Source organism: Rhagoletis pomonella, unplaced genomic scaffold (assembly GCF_013731165.1).
Source record: "Rhagoletis pomonella isolate Grant_MI unplaced genomic scaffold, Rhpom_1.0 Rhpom_scaffold_00002, whole genome shotgun sequence".
Classification (NCBI taxonomy): domain Eukaryota; kingdom Metazoa; phylum Arthropoda; class Insecta; order Diptera; family Tephritidae; genus Rhagoletis; species Rhagoletis pomonella.
This window is the reverse complement of record NW_023458556.1, coordinates 76936744-76954287: the sequence shown is the minus strand read 5'-3', so window position 1 is coordinate 76954287 and position 17544 is coordinate 76936744. Positions and strand designations below refer to the sequence as shown.

Here is a 17544-nt window from a genome sequence, read left to right as displayed (position 1 = left end):
GTTTCATCATATGTTTTCGGCCATCGTCTTCTTCGAGTAAGTTCATCGATACCAAAAACTTTACAACCTATATTTGCCAGCAGCCCTTAGTGTTTTTGCCAATGACATGGTACTATTGTACTGTTAATAACCAAATTAAGCCGCAGTTGCATTCACACGTGATATAATAGCTAGTGTCGGCAAGCTGTGGGAATGCCCAGGAGATGGCGTTTGTTCAGCTATCGAAATCATTACACCGACGGCGGTGGGCAGCTCTGCTGGAACATATTTACCACAGCAGTGGTTGCGGCGTTTTGTTCTGCAACAATAGCCTGCAATGATGACATGTCATATAATGTCGACGAACAAAGATATTAAATTTAAAATGACTAACCTTATTCCCAGCCGATTTGGGAGACCACCCTTGGTCACGACCAGAACGCATTTACCAAGAGGAAAAACCGCAGGGATTGCAGTAGTTCTTGCAATCACCGTTGATGATGCTGTGCTTGTAATTAATAGTCTAAAAATACAAAAAAATGCATTAATGAAATCTTATACACATCAAATAAATAAATTTCAATAATTTGTTTACCATTTCACAAACCGAATTACCAAGAAATGGAAACTCACCGCGATGCGATACAGAAATAAAAACCAACAGGGCTGCATTTTCTTGGTAAACAACACAAGCGCTCAGAGCAAACTGATCCGCAAAATTATTTTGTGAAAAATAATATTTGAAAAGAGTTTTTACACATGATTATCACATTATGTCATAAGTGCAAATTATTGTGATTATTTTTAGTTGCATATAATTGTATTACCTTAGACTTTTTTTAAATGTTTTCTAATATTCATTATTTTGGGCCGCAAAAGCAACCATGCGCTCAATTTCTTGTGGGGAAATTTGGTCCCCATAAAGGACTTTCACCACGAAACAGCTACAAAAACAAAAACCTTTTCCACTGGTATACTGTGCAACCTACATACATCGCTTCGTAAATTTCAAATATTTTCTTCTTGTTTTTACTAAGCAAATATAAGTACTACTAAAATTAAATAAATTTGATTTTTAAACAATAAATTGATATCGAATTACTTATTTTCGTGATTAAAAAGGGACGGAAAAGGCTCCGCGCGCTTCACCACACTTTTAGAACACATATTAGTAACATAAAATTTGGTGTAACTTGGTAGCCCAAGTGATGAAAAAATATTGGGCTTTGGCCCAGTCTTGACAAAAACCCGTGTGAAACCCCTGCTAGAGAAGGAAATATTATCTTTCGTTGTAAACATTCAAGATAGGCTCTCAACCGTTAACGATTCTCATGAAAAAAGAAAGAGTTTATGCAGACGTGGGCTATTTAGTTTTTAACCTCCAGGAGGCTCTCAGAAAAATATAATCGAAAAACTTACAGTCTGAATTGGTATATGTTTAACATATTAGTCAGTGGTGAACATCTCATCTACACATGGTAATACATATGCATATTTTTTACAAATGAAAATCGAGGTTCCTTTTTCGGTCTAATTTCAAAAGCTACGGAAGAAATTTGGAGGAGATTTGGTAGAACTAGCATTAATCAACCCGGTATTAACGATCATAATTTGATTTTAAGTTTTCCTGTAAATTCGCTATAAATTATGCTGGTGGACTTCAAAATAGTAATTCGCATAAAGGAGTTAGTATTGGTGACAGGTAAAATTCAAAAGTGTTCGTAAAAAGATGTCGAATTTCGACAACTGGGCGATACTAGTATATATAAATGAGACTGTGAAAGGAAGCTCGGCGAATCCCAAAGGCGTGGAATATTTACCAGTTATAACTTCGTAACCATAAGTCACATAAACATGACATTTGGTATGCAGACATATCTATGGTAGGTGCCTATAGTAAGGTTTATATAAATGAGTTTGTAAAAGAGAGCGTAGCACTTTATATAGGCGTGGAATTTTTTATCAGCCATAACTTCGGGACCACAAGTCATATGACCCCTTTAATTCCTTCTGACGTGGAGTGAAACCCGCTGGAAAAAGCTAGTATTATTATTAATACCAATGTATCGCCATAAAAGTTGGGTGTGGCGTTATGCGTCTAGATATGGGGCTCGGACACAATGTAATATATGCAACTATTTTATTAATTGTCCGGGCGGAAACACCACGGTTCTGCAGCGGCATTTGCATAAAATTCATTCGTTATCAAACGATGTAAGTAGCATTAAGTGGCGCGGTGGCATAAGAGCCCTCGCCAAATCACCCATTGACAATATGACCACTTCAATTACTTTGTTTGTCGCAGTCACATGTTAGTGAATTGGATAGAGGAGAGTTTTTTGAGGCATCCAAAAAAGCGGTCTACGCAATAATATTGCGATATGGCCCTTGAAATGGTCGTATTGGCAATGGGCGATATAGCCAGGACCTTTATCTCACTCACCGCAATAACTATCTTAAAGTAAGAGGTGTAAAAAATAAAGAAGTAGATTTTACTTACATATGTATATGAAAAATTTGTAGTGAGAACGATGTCGCCGGTCCAAGCCAAGGGAAGAAAAAATTTGATAAGTATATATTTAAAGAGTGTCGTAAAAGAAAGAACCGAAGAGATTCATTTGCAACTGCCAAAATAATAGCAACTAATCAAATACCCCTTTCCTTTCCTTCAAGCAATGGATTTAAAGAATTTATGCAAGTTATTGCTCTAGGATATGAAACATTGGGGGAAGAAGCCATGAAGAGAAGATTAGAGCTTTTAAGTTATAAGCTAAGAACTAAATTCATGGGTTATATAAAATAATCAATATCAATATCGTTAACTTGCGGCTTGTGGACTTCAGTTTCGCAAAATTCCTACTTGACAATAATGGCTACAACCGTTGATCAAAATTTTGCAATGCATACCTTCAATTTAGATACTTCGAAACTTTGCGAGAAACATACCTCGGATAATATTAGAGACAAAATTATAGATATATTAAATGAACGGTCTATTAAGCAGGTGTCAGTTATACATTAACTGAATTGCTATGTTCAGAGAACCATTCACCTACATCCGTTGTGCGAAGAATGGTACAATTTTTAATTGAGGACCACTTCAATTTGAAAGATCTAATATGGTAAAGCAATTAAAAGACGATCTCGTAGTTGACTTAAAAACGGTTTAAGTTGGATGCTGATAACACTATTGTATCCCCAAGGATGATTGCAAGTTTTTTTGATCCACGATACAAAAATTTACATCACGAAACTCCACGGATGAAGGACTTAGTTTTAGAGCAAATAAAGGAAATTTTAGAAATTCAAAACCTTCAAGAAGCAGAGCAAAATTTAGTTAATGAAAATGTTCAAAATTCAAAATTATCAAAGCTAGACTTATTTAAAAAAAAAAACCTGCAATAGTTTGGAAAATAAATAAGAGTCACAACTTAATGAGTACATTGCAGAAATTTAAATTGGTTACAACGAAGAACCTTTTAAATGGTGGAAAAATCCTAAGCAACATATGCAGAGCTCTCTAAAACTGCAATGCAATATTTGTCAATTCCAGCCACATCAGCTAGTGCAGAGCGCTGCTTTTCTACTGCTGTAATATAGTGATCACAAAGAGAAGTTCACTAGCACCGAAAAATATAAATTTGATAATATTTTTAAATCAAAATAAAAAATATTTAGATTCATAACATGTACGAAAAACAGCACAGAAATTTAACTTCTGCTAATGTTAAAAATTATTCTTTCATTGTTAACATAATTTAAAATGTTGTTCCCTTTTATTAAAATATTTATAAAATATGTATACATATGTATGTACCTCAATACAGGTTATATAAATCAATAAAACCTACCATTGTTCATTAAATTAATTTTTGTATTTGAATTTCTAACAATCTTTGCACTATATATCAGTAATTTAAAAATTTAAAAAGCTGCTAACAAAAATGTCAATATAATAAAAAAACATTGCTCAAGTTTCTCGAAAAAACTCGAATTGCTTGAGCTCATGCTTGAAAATTTTCGAGTAATAAGCATGGAACAAGTGTGCGAGTAGTCGTTGCTGAAATACCCGTGCTGTTAGAAAATGTGTGAACAAAATCGAGAGACCTACTGCCTAAGGCTGTTAATGGAAAATATTCAAAGAAGCATTTTTGATGAAAAGTAAAAGAAAAATATTTATTGAGAAAAACCTTAGAGAACTAGGAAGATACGAAAGATATAGGAATATATGATCATTTGCATTCATCGCATACGGACACATGTAGCAAGGAGCTATCTTTTTTGTAACACAATGATTGAGTGCAACTTGATATTGGAGGTTGCTCCTCTGATCGAGATTCGAACCGACGACCCCAGCTGACTCAGCCAGTTGCTTACGCACTGTGCTAAGTTCGCCTTATAAACAAATAACTTAAGGACGAGCACACCTAAAAGTTAAACATTCTAAAAATATAATTATTAACAAAAACCAACAAAACCAACAACCACATGATCAAGTTTAAATAGCACTGGAATAGCTGCGCTTGATTGTAGTTGGCTCACATGAAAAAAGTGGAAAAGGCAACAACAGTTTATAAGGCGAACTTAGAACAGTGCGTAGGAAACTGGCTGAGTCAGCGGGGGTCGTCGGTTCGAATCCCGCTGAAGCAGTCTGATGAGGAAATGTGGTGATTTCCGAAATAGCTATCACTTCTACCATTTTTGCAAATTGTTGTTGCTTTTCCACAATAGTTTTCCATTAAAAACGGCCTCAAGCTCAATAAAAATTTTTGAATATAATTGTTATAAGACCACTGTGGTGCAGTGGTAAGCAGTGCGCGCTTCCACTCCGCAGCACCTGGGTTCAAACCCTGGTCAAAGAAACATCGCAAAAAATTATAGAGAACGGTTTTTTCTTAACAGCGGTCGTCCTTCGGCAGGCAATGGCAAATGTCCGAGTGTATTTCTGCCATGAAAAACATATTATAAGGCCATAAATAACGAAAAAGAAAAATAAAATATTTAAAAAATAGTTGCCGTTATTGTAAAAAATTCGCTGTACCTAAACTTTATTGATTCACTGTAGTTTGTAAAGTCAGGTAAATTTGTTGAAGTTGATTTGCCTTTGCGAAACCCATGTTGACAGTAGGAAATGGTAGAGGAGATAGAAAGCGTCAACTGATTTGCAATAATTGCTTCAAGTAATTTAGGAATTGCAGAGAGCTTAGTTATGCCCTGATAGTTCTCCACCGAGGACCTGCTACCGCTTTTATGTAGCGGCGTTATGAACGATTCCTTTCATACAGTTGGAAAGATGCCTTCTTTAAGAGACAAATTAACCTTCATCCGGATTTTGAGTCAATTTGACACTGTTTTTAATTTCATTTCGTTGTTACATAGACAAAATTAAAAAAATGTACTTGATATCTCGGCTTATTAGCTAAATCATATACAAATTTTGTATTTTTTCACTTAAGGCATTTTAAAAAGTTCCGTTACTACTGTACAAAAAATTTCCTTAATTCGGATTTCAAGTGTCAAATTGACACTGTATGGGAAATACTTCTCTACTCTTGATTATCTCTTCTTTTATGCTATTTTTTTCTTGTTTATTATTGGTTGAGTCTTAGCCATCCATAATAAAAATAAAAAATATGGAAAATTCTTGGTTTGATCAGGTTGAAGCAGATGATAGCGATGATGCAGATTATATTACTTGATATGACGAAGAAGCCAATACATCAGACGGAATTTGTATTTGGCCATGATCATTTGTAATACTCTCCACTTACCAAACCACACTTCATATTGATGGTACGGAAAACGATCTAAAACGATATTATATAAAATATATATATATTAGGGTGCTTTTTTTTTGCGACTATTTTTTTTTTTCGGTCCCATCCTGAAATTTTGTTGGAAATACCCAAAAAAAAATTCCCTAAAAGTTTGAGCCCTTAATATTAATTTTAAGTACTCGGCCAAGGCGTGTGAAGATTTTCCATTTAAAATACACGGGAACTTTGATTTTTTTTTTTAAATTTCTATAGCTCAGCGGCATTTAATGGTATCACCTTGTCCAAAATGGGGATTTTCTCAGCATTAAATGCTCTACAAAAGTGCCCACTGCGGCGAAGTCGTAACTCATACCGGCGAGGTAGTACGGGCCACTAAACCTGATTTTTTCATTAAATTTACGTTTTTTCCCATTTATCTCGTAAATGACAAGAGCTACAGAAAAAATGTAAATGAAAAACTTGTAGGAAATTTTATTTCCTACAAAAAAGCTCATTAGCGCTTAATCGCTAACTTCAATACTGCTTGAGATATTTCAATTTTAAGTATATGAAGTTTTAAATTTTTATCAAAAATCACGTAAAATTATGTGATTTACGGTGTGAGTTACGACTTCGCCGCAGTGGGCACTTTTGTAGAGCATTTAATGCTGAGAAAATCCCCATTTTGGACAAGGTTATACCATTAAATGCCGCTGAGCTATAGAAATTTAAAAAAAAAAATCAAAGTTCCCGTGTATTTTAATTGGAAAATCTTCACACGCCTTGGCCGAATACTTAAAATTAATATTAAGGGCTCAAACTTTCAGGGAATTTTTTTTTGGGTATTTCCAACAAAATTTCACGATGGGACCGAAAAAAAAAAATAGTCGCAAAAAAAAAAGCACCCTAATATATATATTATAAAATACTATAATCAAACTAAGTGAGGCGGGGATGCATTGTCGTTTGTTTTTGATCGAAGTTGGTAAAAAGCTTCGATTTCCGTACATTCTCCGACGAAAACGGAGTCCACGAGGAATACACACGCTTTTGCCATTTTTAGTTCTGTTCGATCTGAGGAGCAACCTACAACATCAAGTTGCACTCAATCATTGTTTTTTGTAACAGCTCCTTGCTACGTGTGTCCGTATGCGATGAACGCAAATGATCATATATTCCTATATCTTTCGTATCTTCCTAGTTCTCGTAAGTTTTTTCTCAATAAATATTTTTCTTTTACTTTTCATCAAAAATGCTTCTTTGAATATTTTCCATTAACAGCCTTAGGCAGTAGGTCTCTCGATTTTGTTCACACATTTTCAAACAGTCCGGGTATTTGAGCAACGAGTACTCGCACACTTGTTCAATGCTTATTACTCGAAAATTTTCGAGCATAAGCTCAAGCAATTCGAGTTTTTTCGAGTAATTTGAGCAATGTTTTTTTATTATATTGGCATTTTTGTGAGCAACTTTTTAAATTTTTAAATTATTGATATATAGTACAAAGATTGTTAGAAGTTCAAATAAAAAATGAATTTAATGAACAATGGTAGGTTTTATTGATTTATATAACCGTATTAAGGTACATACATATGTATACATATTTTATAAATATTTTAATAATAGGGAACAACATTTTAAATTATGTTAACAATGAAAAAATAATTTTTAACATTAGTAGAAGTTTAATTTTTGTGTTGTTTTTCGTACATGTTATGAATCTAAATATTTTTTATTTTGATTTAAAAACATTAGCAAATTTATAATTTCCGGTGCTAGTGAACTTCTCTTTGTGGTCACTATATTGCCAGCAGCAGAAAAGCAGCAGTTTTTCATTAAACACGGCCTCAAGCTCAATAAAAATTGGTGAATATAATTGTTATAAGGCCATAAATAACAAAACCAAATAACTTAAGGATGAGCACACCTAAAAGTTAAACATTCTAAAATAGAATTATTAAAAAAAACCAACAACCACATGATCAAGTTTAAATAGCACTAGAATAGCTGCGCTTGATTGTAGTTGGCTCACATGAAAAAAAGTGGAAAAAGCAACAGCAGTTTATAAGGCGAACTTAGCACAGTGCGTAGGCAGCTGGCTGAGTCAGTTGGGGTCGTCGGTTCGAATCCCGCTGAAGAAGTCTGATGAGGAAATGTGATTTCCGAAATAGCTATCACTTCTACTATTTTTTAAAATGTTGTTGCTTTTCCACAAGAGTTTTTCATAAAAACGGCCTCAAGCTCAATAAAAATTGTTGAATAATTTTTTTTTGCCAATCTAATATATAAAAACTCGTGTCACGGTGTGTGTGGTCGAATTCCTCCGAAACGGCTCGACCGATCTTTATGAAATTTTTTACGTATATTTGGTAGGTATGAGAATCGGATGTAAAGTATATTTCATAGTTGGTATTGTTGTAGGTTGGGCGATCTACTTTACCATGTGCAAGAAAAACACTTTTTTCTCCACTTCTTTGCCCACGTTTCGCTAACTACCTTAGCATCATCAGGGGCGACTCTTTATTATAAATATCAACGACAAACAGAGGAAAACAAGATTATTTAAAATAGAAATTATGAGTTTTTGTACAAATAAAAGTTAAAGATTGGTAAACAAAACAATTAGGAATCCACCTAAACAGCGAATGGTTTCTAACAAAACGAATAAAGATTTCCCCGAAGAAAGTAAAAGGTTGCTTTCCCTGGGAAAAAAATTTGCATTACCCATAACGCGGACTGGTCTCAAACCGGACCAAAGCATAGCAGAAATGGAACAGTTAATACAGCATATAGAAGACAACAGAGCCAAGGAAACAGCGAGATGCAAATTGAGTAACCGAATCATTCAATTTAAAAGGAACATTAAACACAACTCAGCGGAGAAGTTCATATTAGAGACTTTTAATAGAACCAAAGTTTTGTTTTAACACAACATAAAGATGAAATTATTGTTACTGATGCAGATCAAGGAAATAAAACTGTGGTGTTATATAAAGCGGACTACACGGAAAAAATGAGAAAACTACCTGAAGACAAAAACACTTACAAAACAATAAGAAATTACCCGACAACTACACTACAAAGAAAAAACAATACCATTATAGATGACTTATACAAAAACAAAGTTATTGACAGAAGCGAAAAACAATAGCTCACATGTACAGCAGCAACTGCACCTAGACTCTACGGGTTGCCAAAGACTCACAAACCGGGATTGGCCGTAATTCCTCATCTGTCAATGTCCCATGCTATGGTTTATCTAAGCATGTAAGCAAAATTCTTAGAAAGTTTACCTCAGAGGAATACAACATCAAAAATGCGTTTCCACTAAAAGAAATGCTAGACAACATCCAAATACAAGAAGAAGATTTGTTGGTGTCATTCGATGTGATCTCCTTATTCACCAACATACCGACACATCTAGCTATGAAAATTATCATGGATGAAATTCAACATAACACAAAAACACCCAAAAATAAATTTCAAAATATCATGAATTTCAATAACAAAAATTAATTTTGGGCGGGACGAAGTCCGCCGGGTCTGCTATTTTTTTTTAATAAAAATATGGTTAATTCTACAACAAAGACCTCAAAAATCAGAGTTCCAAACCTTGTGCAAAATTAAAGAAAATTCCGCGAAATATCAGTCAAATATTGCACTTTTTTACACTGTTCAGAAAAAAGTTGTTTACGCTGTTTTTTAGCCCATTCAATTTTAGTATAACAAATTGTAAGTTTGAGGTAGCTAGGACTTACTGTAGGGTAATTAAACTGTATGTTTTTACACTTGTTTAAATTCTTGAAGTTAAATTTATTGTTCTATGAATTTGTTTGTTATTGGCAAAGAAGATTTTTGATTAATAAAAATAAACTTTCAACTAGATCAAACAAAAAAGGAAATACAATTTTTAATAAAATATCGTATCTTGATATATTGGCAATCCTGACAGGAGGCGAATAATAACAGAATAAAGAGTATAAATTCAAGGAACAAAATTATAAAACATTTATCCATCATCGACAATATTGCATTCAAAGATTTCATCATCTTTCACAAAAGAAGACATCATGGTTCTAGACAATACAATCCTCGGATTCCTCCTGTGATTCTAAGATCAATGCTATTGAAAGAATTCAAATAGCGCCTACCTAAATACCTATTTATAGCTGCACTCATCAAACTGAACAATCATCAGCTATTGGAGTCGAATTGCTTGTACTAACAATATCCCATCTCAAATTCGTATTCTTCAATAAATTGTGTATATTAAACCAAGGAACGACAACAGAAAAGTAGTTAAATTAATCAAGCAAATTGCAGTCCTTCAGCAGTAACGTAAAGGCCAGTTTAATTATGTTTTTGTTTTAAATTAACGATTATCAAAACTACACAAAACAAATACTTATAATTGAAGCTAATATTTTACAAATTAAACAAACAAAATCCTACAAATTTATTAGAAACCGAAACTCATTTTAAAACAAGTAAAGAGCGATAGCCGATTAGAACATCGAACTTTTTTTTTTAAAGTTCGTGTCTGAAGCTTTAGTTTATTCATTCAGATTTTGTGATATTTTATAAGTTACTTTTCGACTTTGTTTATTTGTTTTAAAAATCAAATTTATTAACAAAAAAAAACAAAATTAATTTTAAATTTATTAACAAATTAATTTATATTTAATTTGAGATTTATCAATCTTTAATTTTTAATATGATTAAATTTGAAAACAAAAATTTTTAAAAGAAATCTAGAATTATTAACTGCACCTAATATAAATAATTTTATATTAATATAATTAATTTTTAGTAATATTTATTTAAACTTTTAATATTTTTTTGTCTACAAAATATATACTTAAATATTATTTGTGTTAATTAAAATTATTATTTCCTATATTTATTTTGTACACTTCTCCAGGTTATTTCAAAATGCAAAGATCCCCAAAATCAACATGAAAACCCAGACTTAAACATTTCACAAAGTATACAATCTATTAGTGTTCCAAATGAAAATAACTTGAGTGCGAATTTATCAAAAACTATTTTTGGGAAGATTGTCCTGAAGCATGGTTTCTCTTTGTGGCAGGACAACTCGAAATTAACAATATACGTGATGATAATATCAAATTTCAAAACATTTTAGTTGTTCTTCAAACAGTAAATTTCTAAAATTATTGATGTTATCAATCCGCCTCCTTTGATTAACAAATATGAAATAATTAAGAAAGTTTTAAGTGAAAGATTTTCTCTTAGCGAAGAGAAGAGGTTCAATTATTTTCTAATACCGATCTAGGTTATCGTTCACCATCAGAACTTTATAGACATGAAATCTTTAGCAAGTTCCAAATCAATTGTCAGTAAATAACTTTTATTTAAATTATGGAGTAGGAAGTTACCGCAAAAAATACAAATTCATATAACTTCTTGTAATAATAAAAGTACTGAAGAAATTATTTCTCTTGCAGATAAATTATTTGATTTGATAAATAAACCCCAATCGTCTAAATCTTTTAATGTCGCTAGTGTAGAAAATAATAATAATATTCTTGAACAATGCATTAGAAATTTAACTGAGTTAACTACAGCCATTTACCAAAATCAAACAAAATTACAGAAGATATTAATGAATTACAAATTAGATCCAGATCTAGAGATAGAAATAGAAGTCGTTCTAAATCAAGAAAGTTTTCTAGATATAGAAATGATATTAACCAAAATATTTGTTGGTACCATAGAAAATTTAAAAATAATGCTTTTAAATGCATTCAACCATGTAATTCTAACAAAAAAAGAAACGAAGAAAATTCTAATGTTTTAAACTAGATCGTTCCATTATGACGGTGGCTAATAATGGGAATGAAGTTAAGCCATCTCGTCGCCTATTTATTTATGATAAATTCAATAAATAAAATTTTTTAATTGATACTGGTGCAATCGTTTCGGTCATTCCTTCTTCAAAATTCAAATCACATAAAAGACATTCAGATCTTAATTTGGATGCAGATAACGGTTCTTTTATTAAAACTTATGCTACAATACTTTTAAAAATTGATCTAGGTTTAAGGCGTGATTTTGAATTCCTTTTCATATTTCGGATATTTCAACACCAATCATAGGCGCTAACTTTTTAAAGAAATTTGGTATATTAGTTGATATTAAACATAGATAAATTACTGATTCAACAACAGAATTGAAAGTTTCTGGATCATCTGGTTTTTGCGATATATTTTCAATAAGGATACCAATTTCTGAAAATAAATTTTCGCAACTTTTAAATGATTTTCCTTCAATTACTTGTGAACCAGATTACACTAAACCAGTGTACCACTAAACAGTTCACAGAATCGAAACAAAAGGAGTGCTACCTTTCTCTAAACCACGTCGTCTTGATCCAATTAAATTTAAAATAGCAAAAACAATTTGAATTTTTAGTTAAAACAGACCTTCACACGCTCACATTGCATCTCCTTTACATTTAGTTCCTAAAAAAGAACCAAATGATTGGAGACCTTGTGGAGATTACAGAAGACTTAATTGCATTACTATTCCAGATCGTTATCCGTTACCTTACATTCATGATTTGACTATTGATTTAAAGAACAAACAAATATTTTCAAAAATTGATCTTGTTCGTGCATATCATCAAATACTGATGGCTGAAGAAGATATACAGTGACGAGCAAAACTGTAACATGGTGTAACACTTTTTATTTCAGCCACCGCTATATTTCCAAGTTCTAACGACTTTCATCCTTTTGTTGAATATTCTTGTTGGTACATCCCTACTCCCTCTCTCATAATAAATAAATAAATAAATAAATAAATAAATAAATAACGATTTGAAGTCAATGCAACAACAATAAAAAAACCAGCAGACAAAAATGTTAATTAAGGCAGATGTTACAGTTTTGCACTCACTCTCGGTTTTGCATTTGACATTTATCTTTTAGTTGGAAGTCAGATGACTTTTCTATATTGTAATTTATTGAAGAAGTGATCACCAGTAAATAACATAGTTAATCAGGAACCATAAATGTAAATATTAGATTTACTGCGGACAGGCGGAAACGCACGAAAAGTGGCAAACAATTTTGGAATTTGCTACTTGAAAATGTTAAGACTTAGAAAAAATATAGCGTAAAGTAGGGATGCCCAAATCAGCACATATGTGTCGCGGGCGACTGCGCGTGCAAAGCTTTGAAGAGCGGTGCTGGGCAAGCGCGGAAGCAAAAAATTATCGGAAGGGGAAAACAAAGTCAACAGAATAGTGAGATTGTATGTGTGACAGTGATGGAAAATGAGTGCGCATTGTGCCATTTTCGGCCCTTTCGGAAGCAGCCGGCACCTTCAGCACAATCGATTGATTTTAGTCACTATTTTTGCGTCACTCAATGCAACTAATAAATATTTCTTTCGGATCCGCAATTAAAAATATTTTTTTTACATTTAATCGTATGTGCTTAAACTGATAAATGATATAAACATAGAAACGCAAGCAGAAGAATCTCGCTTCCACATTCTGCATATGCGCTTAACATTTTTGTTTAAACAAATTTGTCGAAATTTCATATCTAAAGCAAATATTAAATATCATTTTATATATACTGTAGATTTAAACAATCATTTTTAGTGGTGGGCGAGTCCAAGATGTTTAAATGATCGTGTTGCACTTTTTTCCATACTGAAATTTGTGTACATCATTTATCATTGTCTAACAAAAACTATAAAATAAAGCTTAATTTAAAATATTGGAATAAAAAACAACAACGCTACACGCGCATTCATCCATATAACATAAAATGCGAACGTTCGTTATATGGAAGAAAGTGCGCAACACCGCAAACAGAAAATTAAAAAAATCAATGGTATTTTCTAGACACTTCAAGCTTGCACCTTATTATACTAGAATGAATGGGCCACGAAATTGTTAACCCAAAACATGTCTACAAAATTTGATGAAACTTTGTTGATTTTTTTCATTCTTTCAAGTTTCGATTTATTTGCAAGGTTTTTGTTTGATAATGAGCTACAATTTTATAAAAAAAAAAAACAATAAAAAAATAACAAAATATATAATAAAAATAAAATAAAATAAATACCGGGTGACCGTGTAATTTTGTCAAAGATGAAGACAATGATGATAAAATATTAATACACTATATAGGTCAGTTCATATTAATGAACATAAAATGAGATCACTATCGATAAAATGGAAATCCTCAAGGGAAATTTATAATTTCAACGCATGGAATTTACATAAATTTTTTTACTTTCAACCCCCGAATTGCTCAATTACTTCTATTTCTGCAGGATCGCCATTAGGTAAATTGCATTTCCAAAGATTTTTTCAAAATAAATAGCGATGAGGGATATTTCACCCGCCGGTGATAAGAAATCGCAATCACCATAACGCACATCACTAATATTACTGTCCACAATCACGTTTACACTCAAAATTACAATTCATAATTTCGTTTTGTAACAAATATGAAATATAGGTATATCCATTTATTTAAATGTAAACGGATTAAGAATCAAAGTGCTAGAAGGATTTGAGCGTTTGGTACAAAAAGTATTTTTGATGTTGAAATTGTACTTAAAATCGGCAAATTGTACTTTTGTACATTTTAGAATTAATTGTACTGAAAAAAGTACAATTGTTCTTAAAATATCAACACTGTTTCACTGGCGCTGTACTTGCTGCAGCGATGCCAGATTCGAGCGTACCCAATTTTTTACCGATAATAACTCATGCGAGGGATTTGGATATTGGGCATTTTACAAGCCTATTAGGAAGTACACATATCTGTGTTCGTATAGAATAGTAGCTTATGTCGGAAGACTGGCTTTAGTATAATGAACCATTCGCAGCATAAGATTGCGAAAGACTCACTGGCGCCGAGTTGTTGAAGAACTCTTGGAAAATAAACGTAAAAGACGGTAATGTTAATGGCGATGCTAGCAAGTCAATATTCGTATAAAGTTTCATAAAAAAATTCCTTGTGGTTTAAAGAATATAGGAAATGGTACATTTTACTAAAGCCAGCCTCCCGACATAAGCTACTAGTTCATAAGAACACACATATATTCGTCTACAAATAATGTTGATTATTTTAATTAAGTCCTAAAATAAGTTTGTGAATCTTATCAGTGTTCTATATAAGAACCAAAAATCAATACCCTCGCCAATTAGAACTTTTGCTTTAAAAGAAAAATATACATAGCGAATTTACTCAATACTTGGTCTGGCATCACTGTTTGAGCATTGATGTGCTTAGCTCACTGTTGCCAAGGTCGTGCATTTTGCACTAAATTTAGTGCTTTGGGAAACCAAAAAGCCAAAATAATTGGAATTCAATGCTTGGTGCGGTATTTAGTGATGTTTTTTTTTAATTTAAGCACACCGAATGCATAGGTACATATGTATGTATGTATGTATACACTATACACTAATATTCTACATTAAAATGGAATTCATTTACTGAATAAAATGTGAGGAATAGGTAAATTAAATATGTTTTGCGTTATAAATGTATTGAAATTAATTTATTAATAAAAACGTGAGGAAATGGATGTGTATATACACTTTTTACTGAATCAAAAAAAATATTAAACATGATAATAAAAACTTGGCGCTTTTGTTTTGGAAAAATTGGCTTTTTTTGGTGGTCTGATGCCACTCTGGCTCAGTTGTCGCAAAAGTACACATACATACACGCATTTTTACTTGAAAATAAGTGTGTAGTGGTTAATATGTATACGATGCCATCTCCGTACAGCTCACTTCACCTCGCCTAGCACGCTCGCGTGCGCGCAGTTTGCCCGCGACGTCGACTGCGTGCACCTCTGCTGTGCATCCCTAGCCTAAAGTGTTGCCAAGGACAAAGGAAGTCTGTTAAAAAATATTACGGTACGATATCTTGTGAACTTAGCAGCAAGTACCGATGCAGCCGCTATTACAGAAGCGCTTAAGGTATTAAACTTTAATGCAAATCAATAGACAGCGAGGCGAAGAATTGCCAAATTGCAAAAGCAAATTTGATCATAATACATGTGCGAGTGTGGCAGCATTTCGCTGCATCGCACGAAAACCGAACCGTTGCCTATTGGGATATGTTAGGCCGTTCAGAATGCAATAAAAAACATATTTTTAAGTTTCAATTGAAGGTTATTTGGTCTGAAAAGACTAAATTAATCGCTTTCAATCAGATGGCCGGGCATGGTATATTATCAAAGACCCAAATTAAGCCTAAGCGCATCATGTACGGCAAACTGTGAATCACAGTGGTAGGATCTTAATTGTTTGGGTTGTATTTCAAAAATATTGTTGGTCCGTTAGTACGCATTATGCGTAAGGAACAGTATCTGTCCATATTTCAACAAAATTTGCAAGATGTAGTCGAAAAAATGAGAGTTTCTGCTGAAAAATCACTCCGACACACTGCACATGTTCGCACAGCCTGGATACAAAAGCAAAAATTTGCTAATTTGAAATGATCTCCACAATCCGCGGACATGAATCTCATCGAGAGTTTGCGAAATCAACTAAAAGCACAGCTTAATAAGTATCAAAGTCCGTAAAATCGAGTACATGAGCTGTGAAAGCAAACTAATGGCCTTATTCATAAAAAATAAAGTAGGTTTAAAGAGCTTTATAAAGTGACGTTTTCATAAATTTTTCAGTTTGTAAACGTTTTTTAAAGCTACTTTATTTTTTATGAATAAGGCCATAAGGATATACCTCCAGAATTTTTACAAAGATACAAATAAGGTATGCCAAATCGCATCCAGGAACTGAAACAAGCAAAAGAGTACTAAACATTGTGTTAGTAATTCTTTTTTTTCGTGAAAATTGTTAAAAAGTTCTTAAAAATAGATGAGTGCAAAACTGTAACATATGCCTTAATTTACATTTTTATCTGCTGTTTTTTTTATTGTTGTTGTATTGACTTCAAATCATTATGAGAGAGGGAGTAGGGATGTACCAACAAGAATATACAGCAAAAGTATGAAAGTCGTTAGAACCTGGAAAGATAGCGATGGCTGAAGTAAAAAGTGTTACACCATGTTACAGTTTTGCCCGTCACTGTACATAAAACAGAAATTACTACACCGTTTGGAATGTTTGAGTTCGTACGGATGCCTTTCGGACTACGAAATAGTGCACAAACATTTCAACGTTTTATTAACGAAGTATTTTCAGGTTTAGAATTTGTGTTTGTCTATATTGACCATATTCTTGTTGCAAGTAATTATGAAGATCAACAATATGTTGAGCATTTAAAATCTGTATTTAAAAGACTTGAAAAATATAGTTTGAATATTAAACCTAGTAAATGCATTTTTGGAGCAAGTAAATTGGATTTTCTAAGTTGTGAAATTTCAAGTGAAGGAATCAGACTTTCTGTCGAACGAGTTAAAGAAATATTAAATTTTGAAAAACCACTTTCAATAAATAAATTACAAAAATTGTTGGGCATGGTTTGTTATTACAATAGATACGTTCAAATGTTAGCAGCAGAACATTGTCCTCTGCAAGAAACGTTTACATTAGCAACTAAAAAAAAACTTAAACAATTAAATTGGGCAGAAAATAAAGCTATGGCTGTTGAAAATGTGAAGACACTTCTTACTCAGAATACTTTACTCACTCATTTTGATAAAAATGGTAAATTATCACTTGCCGTCGATGCATCGAATGTAGCAGTCGGTGCAGTTTTGCAACAAATGGCACACCGTCTTCAAAAGAGTCAACTCAAAATGTTATTGTGGCTTGTTAACATTTTATTTTTAATATTTTTATTGA

General features: G+C 32.6%; 1 protein-coding gene and 1 long non-coding RNA gene across 2 annotated transcripts in view; both read right to left on the bottom strand.

Annotated features, from left to right (window-relative positions):
* Positions 1-17544, bottom strand: part of LOC118734088 (diphthine methyltransferase) — a 239010-nt gene that overhangs the window by 66819 nt on the left and 154647 nt on the right.
* On the bottom strand, positions 7-684 carry LOC118734090. Its single transcript, XR_004992328.1, has 3 exons — positions 575-684; positions 374-502; positions 7-311 (listed from the first exon to the last, which is right to left on the bottom strand). It is a non-coding gene; the product is annotated as an uncharacterized LOC118734090 (long non-coding RNA).